The sequence below is a fragment of the Papaver somniferum genome, unplaced genomic scaffold, assembly GCF_003573695.1.
Source record: "Papaver somniferum cultivar HN1 unplaced genomic scaffold, ASM357369v1 unplaced-scaffold_29, whole genome shotgun sequence".
Classification (NCBI taxonomy): Eukaryota; Viridiplantae; Streptophyta; class Magnoliopsida; order Ranunculales; family Papaveraceae; genus Papaver; species Papaver somniferum.
In genome coordinates this window covers 1087746-1095388 of record NW_020639929.1, presented here as the reverse complement: position 1 = coordinate 1095388, position 7643 = coordinate 1087746, and the positions used below count along the sequence as shown (strand labels likewise).

The 7643-nt window shown below is 38.3% G+C and overlaps 1 pseudogene; it reads left to right on the top strand.

Moving 5' to 3' along the window:
• Nucleotides 1-6943: 6943 nt before the first annotated feature.
• On the top strand, nucleotides 6944-7043 carry LOC113341498 (annotated as a pseudogene).
• Nucleotides 7044-7643: the final 600 nt, after the last annotated feature.

Here is a 7643-nt window from a genome sequence, read left to right as displayed (position 1 = left end):
AAGGATAATAAGGTTGATCGTGCATCAAAGTCTTCGTCGAGTTGACATGGAAGTGGTAAGAACCAGCAGACCCAAAATGTCGCTCAAAAAGGTGATCAGCCAGGGAAGAAAAGGAAGGGGTATTGGAACCAAGGGAACCGTAGTCAGAAGAATGGTGGTAATGAAGGGGCAGAAGTGCCAGCTGAAGGCGAGGCTCTTGCTGTCAAACCAATTAACTTTTATGGGGTTTTCTATAACTGTTGTGAAGGGGGGCATAAGGCATCAGAATGTACCAAAGAGAAATTTCAGACAGCAGATAGACGTGAGAATCCAAACACTGGAGTTGCAAACCGTAATGTGAAGCCTCGTGGCCAGGCTCAACTCTTTGCTATGCAACCTCCAGAGACGGAGAATGCTACTTTGGAGGTACTTTCTTTATTTTAGGAGAGCCTGTTAGTATTTTATTTGATACCGGAGATACTCATTCTTTCATTTCTTCTAAATTAGTTCGCATGGTAAATCTTTCTGTGAAAGTGTGTGATTTTCCTTTATGTGTTGCTACTCCTACGAGTAGTATGGTAGAGTTGAGTAACAAGGTTGATTCTTGTCCTACTATGATTGGAGTTGTTGAGCATTTGGCGGATCTTTATATGTGTTATAGATGGTTCCTTACGATGTGATATTAGGAATGGATTGGTTATCTTCTAATTTTGTGCAATTGGATTGTGTTGTAAAGAAAATCACTTTTGCAAATCCGGGTCAATCTAAGGTAGTGGTACATACTACATCTCGAAGTTTGTTTGTATAAGCTTTCCATAACCATAACGAGGGTGAAGTAGTAGATAATGAGTCTCTGCAGATTGCGAGTATATCTGTGGTGTCTGATTTTGCGTATTTGTTCCGAGAGGTTCCTGGGTTACCTCCAAGTAGGCAAGTAGAGTTTTGCATCAAACTCCAACCAGGTACAACACCTATTGCTCGTGCTCCTTATAGAATGGATCAAAAGGAAATGAAGGAATTAAAGTCTCAGATTGACCATCTTTTAAGTCAAGGATTTATTCGACGTAGTTCTTAACCATGGGGTGCTCCTGTTTTATTTGTGAAAAAGAAAGATGGTTCTTTACGATTGTGTGTTGACTACCGTGAACTGAACAAGGTCATGATAAGAAAAAAGTATCCTTTACCTAGGATTAATGATCTTTTTGACCAGTTAAAAGGGGATATATGGTTTTCGAAGAACGATTTGTGATCAGGCTATCATCAGCTTCTTGTTAGAGAGCAAGATATTTCTAAGACTGCATTCCTGACACGTTATGGTTCTTATGAGTTTCTGGTGATTCCTTTTGGGCTTACGAATGAACAAGCGGTTTTTATGGACTTGATGAATCGAGTATTTAGGGATTTTCTTGATCGCTTTGTTATTGTTTTTATCGATGATATTCTTGTGTACTCTAAGCCTCGGGAACAACACGTGGAACACTTACGCTTAGTGTTGTAGACTTTGAGAGAGCATCAGTTGTTTGCAAAGTTCTCGAAATGTGAATTTTGGAAACAATCAGTTAAGTTTTTGGGGCATGTGATATCTGAATCCGGAGTTTATGTAGAACTTTCCAAGATTGAGGCAGTGTTGAGTTGGAAACAACTTACAACAGTTTCAGAGATTCGAAGTTTTCTTGGTTTAGATGGATATTACTGATGTAGTTTTGAAAGTAGTAGTAAAGTTCGTTCAACTCGGATTGTGTAAAGGTTTGTTTTAAGAACTAAGAATAAAAATACTAAAAATATATTCACAAGGTTGTCACGAATATCGAGAGAGACTGAGACTCAGGATTCCACCAAATTCCATTCATGTGATTCAAATAATAATTCCAATCAATTATAGATCAAATATTAAAAATATGGACTCTTATTCTTTGACAAAAAGTAGATTTTTGAAAAGTAATGATTGTAAATCAAAACCATGATGTATCAAAAATACATAGACCAATCATACACCATCAAACGAAATCACACCCATTCAATAAAAATCATAAATCGATTAAAAATCAATGCAAATAGTCATAAAAGAATTATTAGAATTACCACATGCGTGAAATAGGGCTTCCTACGTCATCCCAGTGTTGGGGTTTAGCTCCTCATATTAATCACTTTCTCAAAATATATGTTTATAGCCCAAAAGTTGATTAAAAGAGTGAAAAGAATAAAATCAGTGAATCTGCGATCCACAGAAGGCATCCAGAAAAGAACGATACAACTGAAGTGTTGTTTCTGTTGTTTTAAGACTGCCAAGCATCTGTCCTTTTCTTCGTGTTCTTCGTGCTCTTTGGAAGTCTGTTCTTCGTGTTCTTCGTGCTCTTCAATGGCAGCAGCAGCAGCAGCAGAGACGTAACTTCCTGCAACTCTGATTCTCACCTCCTGAGCTCTCCTCTCGACCTCAAACCTCTCTGTTCCTTCTTCTAGGGAACCTAAGCATCATATTTATACATAAAAGGGTCATTGAATCTTTTCCAAATCGCATCAAAATCTCTTCTTTCCTTCCTTGGCAGTCACGGCAATAATTCCTTCCAGAAATTGATTTACGCGTTTCTGAGCTCTCCCACTTATATCAAACTCTTCCTTAGATAGAATATGTACCTTTGGAACAAATTTTAGGTCTTTATTCTCTCTGAATTTCCTAAAACAAATCCACATAGCCGTATTTCCTTATTCACCTCTGTTTCCCTTTTCCGGCCATTCCATCCCAATTCGATCGATCCAATTGCTTCTAGTAAACTTGTATAGCCATGATAAGTACATCCCAATCAATTTCCGGTGTTGAATCTCTTTAAAACTGCCCAAAGCTTCACGTTCAAAATCTGCAGACGTGAAGTCTCTTTTCCCGCCAATATTTCTAATTTGAAACGTGAAGAAGGTGGGTGTCATCCTATCCTGTGTTGTTCTCCATTTAGAAGCTTCCTGGAATAGGTTACCCCTTAGTAATTATGTTACCCCTTATCCAAAGTGAGAGTCTGAATATCAAATGTCCTCACAGGTGCCTTTAACAACTTTTCGAGCCAATTTCGCCGCAAAAGCTTATTTCTCCAAATACACCTACAAAGAGATAAAATACCGAAATAAGTACAAAAGTGGGTACTAACAATATACACAATAGAGATGAAAATAGATACATAAATGCGTCTATCAAATACCCCCAAACTTATTATTTGCTAGTCCCGAGCAAATCAAAACTACAAAATAAAATCCTAACACACTGTCGCAGGCATCGTCGATTGCATTTAGCGTATGCAATAAGCCTTTAAACCCCTAGGTGTCCCTAGTGGCCGAGTTATAGTCTCGGGAGGGCTTACTAGAGATATACCCACGAAACCTTTATACTCCAGACCTTAGCTATCTACACAAAACCTTGGAAGGCACTAAAAAATCTCCTTGGTTGGCATACTTATTGACTACAGGAGGAAGTACCCTGATGCGAAATTCCAATTGTTGTACACGAGTTTGCACTCAAGCATACTAAAATTCATATAAAGTGACAGAGCTCTACTCAGATAGTTGCACTATGGACATCATATTCGGAGTCAAAACTAATCACATGGATAGATCAAGAAGATGGATATAGAAAAACATAGATGGTTTTGATGTTTACTAAGTGAACGGCGTTTCCCATATCTGTCTGAAGGCCTCCGCAAAAATGAACCTATCCTAATGGATTGAGATATTAGTCTGACTAATATCAACACACTGGCATATACAAGGGAACCAGTGTTCGATAACCTAACTCTAGGTCAACACAACTGGCATATACAAGGGTACCAGTGGTCGACTTTATTGAATTTGTTCCTTTTGGTCAAATGGTCTGGTCTCAATTTTTTTTTTTTTTTTTTTCAACTTTTTGGTAACTACCAATTTTTTTTATTTTTTTTTATCTTTCTCAATCACTCTAATTCACCCTAGCATTGGTAACAACTTGAATCATGGCCCCCACCTATCACTTAGAGAAACATAGTTTAAAAATAAAATAAAAATAGAAGTGAAAAGGACTCAACGAGATATGGTGAAACTATCATGTTATTTCTAACACCTGAGATCTGTGCTTTTATGAATAGACTCTTTAGATGTTTCCATCTAATCAGATTGGTTCCTCAACTCCTACAACCAAAATGCTTCCATCCACTTAGATTGGTTAGTGCCATCCTTAATAAACATAAATTTCTAGGCTCTGGAGTTTATTAATGCAACTAAAATTTTTCTCCCCTACCCCCAAACTTAAATCTAACATTGTCCTCAATGTTCTAAAGATGAAATTAAAAGCATGAACAAGGAGAAACAGTTACCATTGAAGCAAGAGAGTTAAGGAAAGATATTACCGTGTTGCATGAGATTGGGTTACCTCCCAACAAGTGCTAAGTTTAAAGTCTTCAGCCAGACATCAAGTTTCATAAAATGGCTAGTTACCTTTCAAATCATATATCAGTAGTCGAAATAACTGTGGGTCATCAAAACCAAATAAAATTGCCACTAATATGAAACAACTGCACATGATCAGAAAAATAACATAAGGAGCACAACCTCATTGAAAGTTTCTTTCAAGACAACTGGATTGGGCTTCATATGAGTGTCTTGAAAAATAGATTCATCCGAAAAACGGGACTTTAATAGACGGATTTCCTCCTGGATAGTATCAGGAGGATCGGGTTGAGGGGTCTGAATAGACTCAAGTGATACCTCATATGCAGTAGGCTCGAGTCCCAAATTAGGGAATTCTACTTGAAGATCACTACCCCCAAACTTAGAATTTTGGGTGTCTCTAAATAGACTAGTCACAATATTCCTAACTTCTAGACCATCAGGTTCCTGAAAAAGGTCAATTGCTTACTCTGAATTATAATGGGGTGGTTCATCCTCTAAATTATTTTGAGGTATACTAGCTGAAGGACTTATATGTCTCATATCATGTATGGTCAACCCTAGAGTTTCTTTATTGTCTTGAAGCACGATTTCTGGCCTGCTGTCCTGATCGGATGCTATAATCACAAGCAAAGTCTTAGATGGCCCCAAGAATGCAGATTTAGGGTCCAACTTAGGAGGCTATTCTAAACAAGGGATTAAGGTAGACTCAAAAGCTTGTAATGGTTCGAACCTAGCTTTCCATTTATCAGTATCTAACATAGGAATAGAATCCAGCATAGCATTCACTTGTTCAATGTTGCTATCTTCGTCGAAATCCATGTTAAAGTGGGCTAGACAACTCTCTAATGGATCTTCCGATGCGATATTTGGTAATGACTCCTGAACCAAGGTTCCTATCATGTTCACCTCTTCAATGCACGTGTCATCTAGCTCAGAATGTAGCTTATTGACATTAAAAATATTTAACTCAATAGTCATATTACCAAAAGATAGATTCATAATACCATTTCGACAGTTTATGATCGCATTAGACATAGCTAAAAATGGGCGACCTAAAATCACAGGTATCTGGTTCTCTGGGTCAGGGACAGGTTGGGTATCTAAGACCACGAAATCCACAGGATAAATAAACTTGTCGACCTCAATAAGAACATCCTCGATAACTCCTCGAGGAATTTTGACAGACCTATCAGCTAACTGCAGTGTTATCTGAGTAGGTTTCATTTTACCAAGACCTAGCTGTAAGTACACATGGTACCGCAGTAAGTTCACACTGGCTCCTAAGTCAAGTAAAGCTCTTTCTACCCGGTGTTTACCTATTGTGCAAGCAATAGTTGGGGAACCTGGGTCTTTGTACTTTGGAGTGGTAGTGTTCTGAATGATTGAACTTACATGACTAGCTAAAAAGGCTTTCTTATGGACGTTAAGTTTTCTCTTTCGCGTACACATATCCTTAAGGAAATTGGCATAAGTAGGAATTTTCCTAATTGCATCTAATAAAGAAAGGTTTATGGTAACTTGCTTAAAAACCTCCAATATGTCATTAAAGTTCGATTCCTTCTTTGTTGGTGCTAACAGCTGGGGAAATGGGGATCTAGGCACAGGATCAGACCTCTTAGGAACCGAGTCAGCATCATTGGAAATTTTATCAGTCCCCTCAGTTAGCGGTCCTGAGGGGTGAACTACAATATGTTCACTATCGGGCATGTTTACCTGATTGTCTACTACTCTACCACTCCTAAGGGTTCTAATAGCATTCAACTGATTCGATGGTTGTGCACCTACTTCATGAGATCCTCTAGGGTTGGGTTGAGTTTCACTAGGAAACTTACCTCTTTCTCTTAAAGACTCATTTATATGACTAACCTGGATTTTCAACTCGGAAATAGCCTGAGAGTTAGCCTGACCTATTCTCTTATTTTCTTCTATACCTTGAGCAACAGATTACTGAAACTGCATAGTGTTACGAGTTAACAAAGCAAGAGACTCTTTTAAACTCATAATCTTCTTATCCGGAGGGTTCTGAAACTGTGCCGGGGCTGAAGGATTCTTAGTATAGCCAAAACCTGGGGGAGCTTGAGAGTTACTATACTGACCTTGATTCTGGCCCTTAGACCATGAAAGGTTGGGATGGTTTCTCCATCCAGGATTATAGGTTTCTGAATATGGGTCAAACTTCTGACGGTTATCAAACCTAGTGTTATTATAGAGAGCATTGGCTTGCTCTTCAACAATATTGCCTTCCCAAAAAGGCTCTATTCTACCACTAGTATGACCCACTTCTAAATCTTCTAACCTTTTTGCTATAGCAGCAATTTTGGCATCTGATTCGTAGCTTTCTTCTACCCTATTAACGTTTCCTCTGCCTAGAAGAATTGTTTTCTGGGGTACCCTATTACTTTCCCATTGTTGGGTATTTTCAGCGATTTCATGCAAGTATGTCATCTCATAATCAACTGTTTGGTTTTCAAACCCACCTGTACACATGGACTCTACTGTAGTTGTGGTGGGATAATCTAAACCCTCATAAAGGATCTGAACTAACCTAACCTTTTCTAAACCATGATGAGGACATTGGGCTAATAAATCATTGAACCTTTCCAAATACCTATACAAAGATTCTCCTTCCTGTTGTGTAAACGTGCAGATTTGCGTCCTAATAGACGAGGTTTTGTGCCTAGGGAAAAAATTGTTCAAAAAGGCGGATGTAAGTTGTTCATAGGTTTCAATTGATTCGGAAGCCAAACTATACAGCCACGACTTGGCTTTATCTTTTAAGGAAAAGGGGAATAACCTGAGTTTTAAAGCATCATCATCAAGGTTTCTAATTTTCAGGGTACTACAAATTTCCTCAAAGTCCCTAACATGGAAATAGGGGTTTTCATTTTCTTTTCCTAAAAAGATTGGGAGCAACTGTAAGGTTCCAGGCTTAAGTTCATAATTTGCTTCAGTTTCAGGTAACTTGATACACGAGGGACGAGTAGTCCTAGTAGGATTCAACAAGGCTTTCAAAGTTTCCATTTCTGGCGCTATTGGACTATCAGGGATTTTCTCTTCAAACGGACGTTCAAAAAAGGAATCTTCACGAATCGGACTCTCTAAATTGTGGTAATCAAGACGCTTAGAACTACTAGGTTTCTCTTTAACAAATCTACCTAGGGCGTCTCTTTTACGTTCAGTCATGCAACATAATAAGGAAGGGAATTATATGCAAACAAAAAACAAGGCTGACTCAACCAAATCAAACCTAAATTTCT